General features: G+C 53.8%; 1 protein-coding gene across 1 annotated transcript in view; it reads left to right on the top strand.

Moving 5' to 3' along the window:
- Nucleotides 1–2922: 2922 nt before the first annotated feature.
- SMPD3 (sphingomyelin phosphodiesterase 3) overlaps nt 2923–6000 on the top strand; it is a 191279-nt gene continuing 188201 nt past the window's right edge. The window contains exon 1 of the mRNA XM_087728656.1: nt 2923–3044. The gene's annotated coding sequence lies outside the window, so the exon portion shown is untranslated. The remainder of the gene's footprint in view (nt 3045–6000) is intronic.

Raw genomic sequence — 6000 nt, 5'->3', positions numbered from 1 at the left:
TCAGGGGTGTCAAACTGGATTTCTTCGAGAGCTGGATCAGCACTGTAGTTCTCCTGCATGGGTTGGCCAGGGGGGGGAGAGGGGGAGACAGGACAGACTCCTCCTGCAGCTCTTTGCTGGCCAAAACAGGGCATGGGGGGGGGGCTTGTGCAGCCCCTCACACTGGAGGCACTGCAGGCTGGACCTTTGCTATTTCTAGGCAGGCTCCCTGGGCCAGATTTAAGCACCCTGCGTGCCGGATGTGGCCCATGGACCTTGAGTTTGACACCTCTGTACTAAGTCCTGCCCACTGCTTCTGGACAGTCAAAATACCTGGAAAGACACTTAAAGCTGTGTCGATACCTCTTCCTTCCACTTCCAGGATCCACTCTGCCTGGTGAACCACCTCGTCTGAACTTTCTCATTTTCTGTAGAGCTGTAAATTGGGGAAAAGGTGAGGTGCACCTGAGTTCAGCTGTTTGACAACAGCACTGTGCTAAACCGCAGTACCCTTCTGTGCCATCATAGCTCCCTGTAGTATCGTATAAAAAAAAAACGATTAAAGGATAATTGCTTGTCTTGGCTTCCAGAAAGCTTCCAGGGGATCCTGCTGTGCTCTCAGGCATTGCCAACTATTCCTTGATTCAGGCTTTGCAGGGAAAGACACTGCCCTGCATACCTGCTTTGCAAGATACTCTTAGATTAATGTAATATGCTTCTATCTGTTCCTGTACAGAATTAAGTCCAAAAGGATTATTGATAAGTAAATGCTGACTTTCTACCTGCTGAAATAAACTGTTTTGTTAATAGCAATAGCAGTTAGACTTACATACTGCTTTGCAGTGCTTCACAGCCCTCTCTAAGCGGTTTAGAGAGTCAGCATATGTCCTCCAACAATCTGAGGCCTCAGTTTACCCACCTTGGAAGGATGGAAGGCTGAGTCAACTCTGAGCTTGTCAGGATTGAACTGCTGGCACTGGGCAGAATTAGCCTGCAACACTGCCTTCTAACCACTGCAGACTATGGATGGATGGGTGGGCAATAGCACTTAGACTTTTATACTGCTTCACAGCCCTCCCTAAGCGGTTTACAGAATCAGCATATTGCCCCCAACAATCTTATTTTACTGACCTTGAAAGGATGGAAGGCTCAGTCAACCTTGAGCTGGTGAGAATCGAACTCCTGGCAGTGGGCAGAGTTAACCTGCAATCTAACCACTGTGCATCATTGATGGATGGATGGATGGATGGATGGATGGATGGAAGGAAGGAAGGAAGGAACGAAGGGCAATAGAACTAGGACTTAGACATATATCACTTCACAGCCTATGCAACCCTCACTAAGCAGTTTACAGAATCATCCTATTGTCCCCAACAATCTGGGGTCTTGGTTTACCAACCTTGGAAGGATGAAAGGCTGAGTCAATCTGAAACCAGTCAGGGTCAAACTACTGGCAGTTGGCAAAATTAGCCTATAATATTGCATTCTAACCCCTGCACCACCACAAAAGACTTTGAAATGCAAGAAATGGTAATCTGAAGTTAGATAGCTGTTTAATTTTGTTGGTTTTAGTTATCTTACTGCTATTGCCCACCTACCCACCCATCCACCCATGCATTCATTTTGCCATTTGCATTTCATTCTCTCCCTTCTTTTGCATCTTTTCTTTAATGATTGCATTCCACCGTTTCTTTGACATTAGTGTAACTCTTGTTCTGCACCGAGTTGTCCTGTGGCGAGATGGCCGTGGTGAGTTGACTTGCAGTGAGTTAGCCAAGGCAAGTTGATTGTGTCAAATTGGCCATGTTGAGTTGGCCATAGCAAGTTGACTGTAGCAAGTTGGCCATGTTGAGTTGATGGTGGCAAGTTGGCCATGGTGAGCTGACTGTGGTGAGTTGGCCATGGTGAGTTGGCTGTGGCAAATGGTCATAGACCTTCATCCAGCCTCCCAAGGTCTTTCCAACATACCATTACAGTTACTTGACAGGACATCACTCAAAGCAAGATGTAACACCCCTTCCCTCAAGGGCCTTCTAACTAATACTATTGTAACTGAGAAAAGCACCAAGCAAGGCTGACCCTAATTTTGTTCAATTTCTATGTCCATTGTGAGTTATCTCCACAACATGGACTTTTACTGCCCAAAACTTGAAGCTACTTCTCTGTTCTACTCCATGCAGAGAACCCAGCAACACTTTCAAGAACATTTATTGGCCCTAAAACAGCACTAAGATAGTACTTGCAAGGTTGTCCCAAAGGAGCTTTTCCAAGAGGCAACTGGACTTTCTGGTTTTCCTTTGAAGACCTTGTAAGGAAGACCCATCTTCTCCAATATTGCTTTCTAGGGGCATGGTGGAGTATTGTGCCCATCCAGTGGCATTTCCAAACTCATTTGCCCCACCCTAGATTGGAGAACGCTTTGCCAACTCTTAGAAAGTAGAAAGATGGTGAAACAGTGACCTCTTCTCCCTGGGGGTTGAAGCCCATCTCCCCGGGTCACCACTTGGTCCTGCTGGCCACCCCATCCTCGGAAGGCTGCCTCCCAGGAGAGGAGAAAGAACTACAACTCCCAGCCACCTCTCTGGCCGGCCCTTGCGAGATGCCTCGCAGGGATGACTGGGTGGGAGGAGGAGGAGGAGATGCCGCCGAAGCCCAACCGTCGTTGCTGCAGCGCTGCCGCCTGGCTTGGCTTTTCCCTCCCGCTGTGGGCGACCCCGAGCTGGCGGCGGCGGCGGCGGCCGAGGGGGCGAGGGGGCGAAGGGGAGCGCTGGGGACCAGCGGACCCATCCACCAGGCGGCGGGACCAATGGCAGCAGCCGGGGGCGGAGCTGGGCGGGGATGAAGGATGAAGCTGGCGGCGGCGGCGGCGGCGGCGACTCCGGGGGAAGAGACGCCTGGGTAGCAGCGCTGAGCCTGCTTCGCTCGCTCGCTCGCTCGCCCGGAGCTGTTCAGCGCCAAGGTGCTGAGCGCCGCTCCCCGCTCCGCCAAAGCCCTGAACGCCGACGCCTCTGCTGCTGGAGCCATGGAGCCGGGGATTGTCTTCTGCCGCCGCCAGGCACCCTAAGGTACCCCAAGCCATCCGCGGGAGGGAGAGACGAGAGGTGGGGAATCAGCCAGCCAGCCAACCAGCCGTTCCCCGCGAGTGGCGCTGGCGGGATCCCACGCCCATCGTCCGCGGCCGCGGAGGATGGGAACACCTGGCGGGATACCTCTGCGGGCTCGCTCACCTTTTTCTCTGGCCTCAGCAGATGGGGGGGTTGCAGGGGAAGGAAAATTGGATGTGATTGGAAAAGGGGGTGGGTGGGTGCAGGTCCGTGGGGCAGAAGACCCTCCCCACCCGCCATTCCTCCGCTTTCTCTCCCTCCTGCTCGCAGACCTCCCTCCCCCCCTCTCCCTTCCCTCTTTCTTTTTCCCTCTCCCTCTTTCTTTCTCCCCGCCTAAGCCGGGGAAGCGGTGTCGGCCGAAGTCGGAGCGCTTGCAAAAAAACAAAAACAAAAAACCCCTCCTCGCCCGGGAGGCATCCGCATCGGGGCTTCTCCTCCAAAAGGCCGTACCCGAAAGATGTACACGGCTGGCTGGCTGGCTTCGTGTGAGAGAGCAAGGGAAGACTCCCTTATGCCGAACACGCCCCCCAAACTTGGAAGGCGCTCTTCTTCGCGGCGCCCACTTACACACGCACGTGAACACGCCGTGGGAGCGCGGCCGTCTCGGGGGGGGGGGCGGTCAGCCTTGGAAGCAGAGTTGCTCTCTTCCATTGACTCGCTGCTTCTGCCAGGTGGACCTGGCGCCCTCCCGCCCCGACGAGCTGGAGACCCTCCCCCGGTATCTGGAGGGCGCCAGGTTGGGGAAAGGGCTGCTGCCGCTGCTGCTGCGGAAACAGGAAAGCCGATCGCAAAATGGTTGCCTTGAACGGCCACGGCCCACGTCGCCTTCCCCGCCCTCCTACTCGCGCCCCCTCGAGCTCCGCTTCCACACCAACCCCCCTTCCTTGACCCCAGGACGCTATTTTAAGTCCCAGCTTCTCCCAGTAGGAGCGGTGAGGCGGCTGGGGGTGGGTGGGGGGCGGCGGGGAAAGGGGCTGTGGGCTGCGAAGGACAGAGCAACCCCCCACCCCCGCCGGGGTGGGCGTAGAGGCTGGCACGATGCTGATGGCTGCCGGTGGCCGACCTCGTTATGGTGACTTGGCCTGTGCGACGGCTGGCGAGGCTTGCGCTTTCTCGGGCTTCTCACGCGCGGCTGTTTCGCTGCCCGGGTGGATGGCGGCGGTCGGGGGACACTAGACAGCCCTTCTGCAAGGAAGGCGGAGGTGCCCTTAATGAAGGCGCTGGGCTTGTCTCGGTGGCACCTTTACCCCCCTCTTTCAAGGCTCGGAATCTTTTACCAGAGGTGCACGCTCGCTCTCGCTCTCTCTCTCTCTCCCTCCCTCCCTCTCCGTGTGTGTGTGTGTATTGTTCAGGATCAGGTGTAATCGTAGACCGAGGGTGGATTATGGTTGCCCCATTTCTCGACTCTCGCTGAGCAAAAGGAAAAAAATTAATAAAATAAAAAAGAGCTTAGCGGCGCAGCAGCTAAGAGAAGGCGGAGGGCAGGAGCCAGCAGGAGGGTAAAGAGCCAGGGTGGAATTTAATTCAGGGGGAAACCAGCATGGCAGTACAGAAAAAGGCAAATGCCGCCCAGGAGACGTCAATGACCCCCGCCCCCAGGAAAAAAATCCCACCCTTTGTCTCCTCTAGCTGCCAAAGGAATAGGAATAATAGACAATTCAGCCTTATTGTGGCTTTTGGGCATTTGTTTCCTGAATTGCAAGGGCACCACGGAATCCTATAAAACTACCCCCATCACTACCCAGGAACTAAAGTTGGTGCCTAGGATACGCTATTTTGCAGCGGGGGGGGGGGGGGAGAAAGGGAGAGAAAGAGAATGGGAATGAGAAATGAGGAGAGTGGGGAGAGACAAAGGGAGACAGAGGAGGAGAGAAAGGGGAAGAGAGAGTAGAGGATAGGGAGAGGGATACAGAGAGAGAAAGAGAAAGAATGAAGGGATGCAAAATGGGAAGAGTGGGGGGAGAGAGAAAGAGAGACAGAGGGGAGAGAGAAAGGAGAAGAGAGGGAGAAAGAGAGTAGAGGGCAGAGAGAGAGGGAGACACCGAGGGAAAGAAAGAGAAAGAATGAAGGGATGCAAAATGGGAAGAGTGGGGGAGAGAGAAAGGGGGACAGGGGAGAGAGAAAGGGGAAGAGAGAGGGCAAGAAATAGGGAGAGAAACAGGGGAGAGAAACAGGGGAGAAAGAAAGAGAGAGAGGGAGAGAAGAGGGCAGGGAAAGGGGAGAGAAATTCCATGCCAGGCATATGAATGTTTTAAATGCCAGGCATATGAATGTTTTCTGCACAAGAAAGCTGGAAGGAGGTTTGGGTACCATGTGCAGCCCCCTGCCTTAAGCTTTCAATGGGGAAAATGGGGTCTGTGTGTGCCATGCAGGACAAAGCCAACTGCCAAAGCCACCCCCACCCTCTTCTCTGCCTTGTTCTGGCAAGCCACTAGAAATTATCAATCAGATTTCAGTTCCGGATGGCTGTTTTTTCCAATATCCAGCCGTTGTTCTGTTTTCTGATGTATGACTGTCAACAGATCTTGGCTGAGAAAAAGAAAGATGAAGGGAGGGAAGGAAGGGAGGAAGGGAGGGAGGGAGGGAGGGAGGAAGGGAGGAAGGGAGGAAGGGAGGGGAGTTGCTGATCAGAGAAAATGCAGAGGGTCTTAAGGCTGGCCTGCCCTGGTCTTCTCCACTCAAAACCCCTTGAGATTCACAATGGCTGTTTTCCTAGTTAATGCAGGTTAACTCTGCCACTCCAGACAGGATTACTAATGTGAGTGTGGAAAAGGAGGGAGGTCCCAGCTCCCACACCCATTTTTCTACTGCAAGCCTCTGGGTGGAGCAGAAATTCTCTTCCAGTTCCTAAGAGCTGGGCTTGGAGGACACCAGAACTGCTCCGATTAATGAATGTCCCTATTGCTTGCAAATACAC

This window comes from Thamnophis sirtalis, unplaced genomic scaffold (genome assembly GCF_051295495.1).
Source record: "Thamnophis sirtalis isolate CommonGarterSnake01/CBP01778 unplaced genomic scaffold, rThaSir2_p1.2 scaffold_14, whole genome shotgun sequence".
NCBI lineage: Eukaryota > Metazoa > Chordata > Lepidosauria > Squamata > Natricidae > Thamnophis > Thamnophis sirtalis.
Note: the sequence above shows the minus strand (reverse complement) of the source record. Positions and strands in the feature narration are given on the sequence as shown.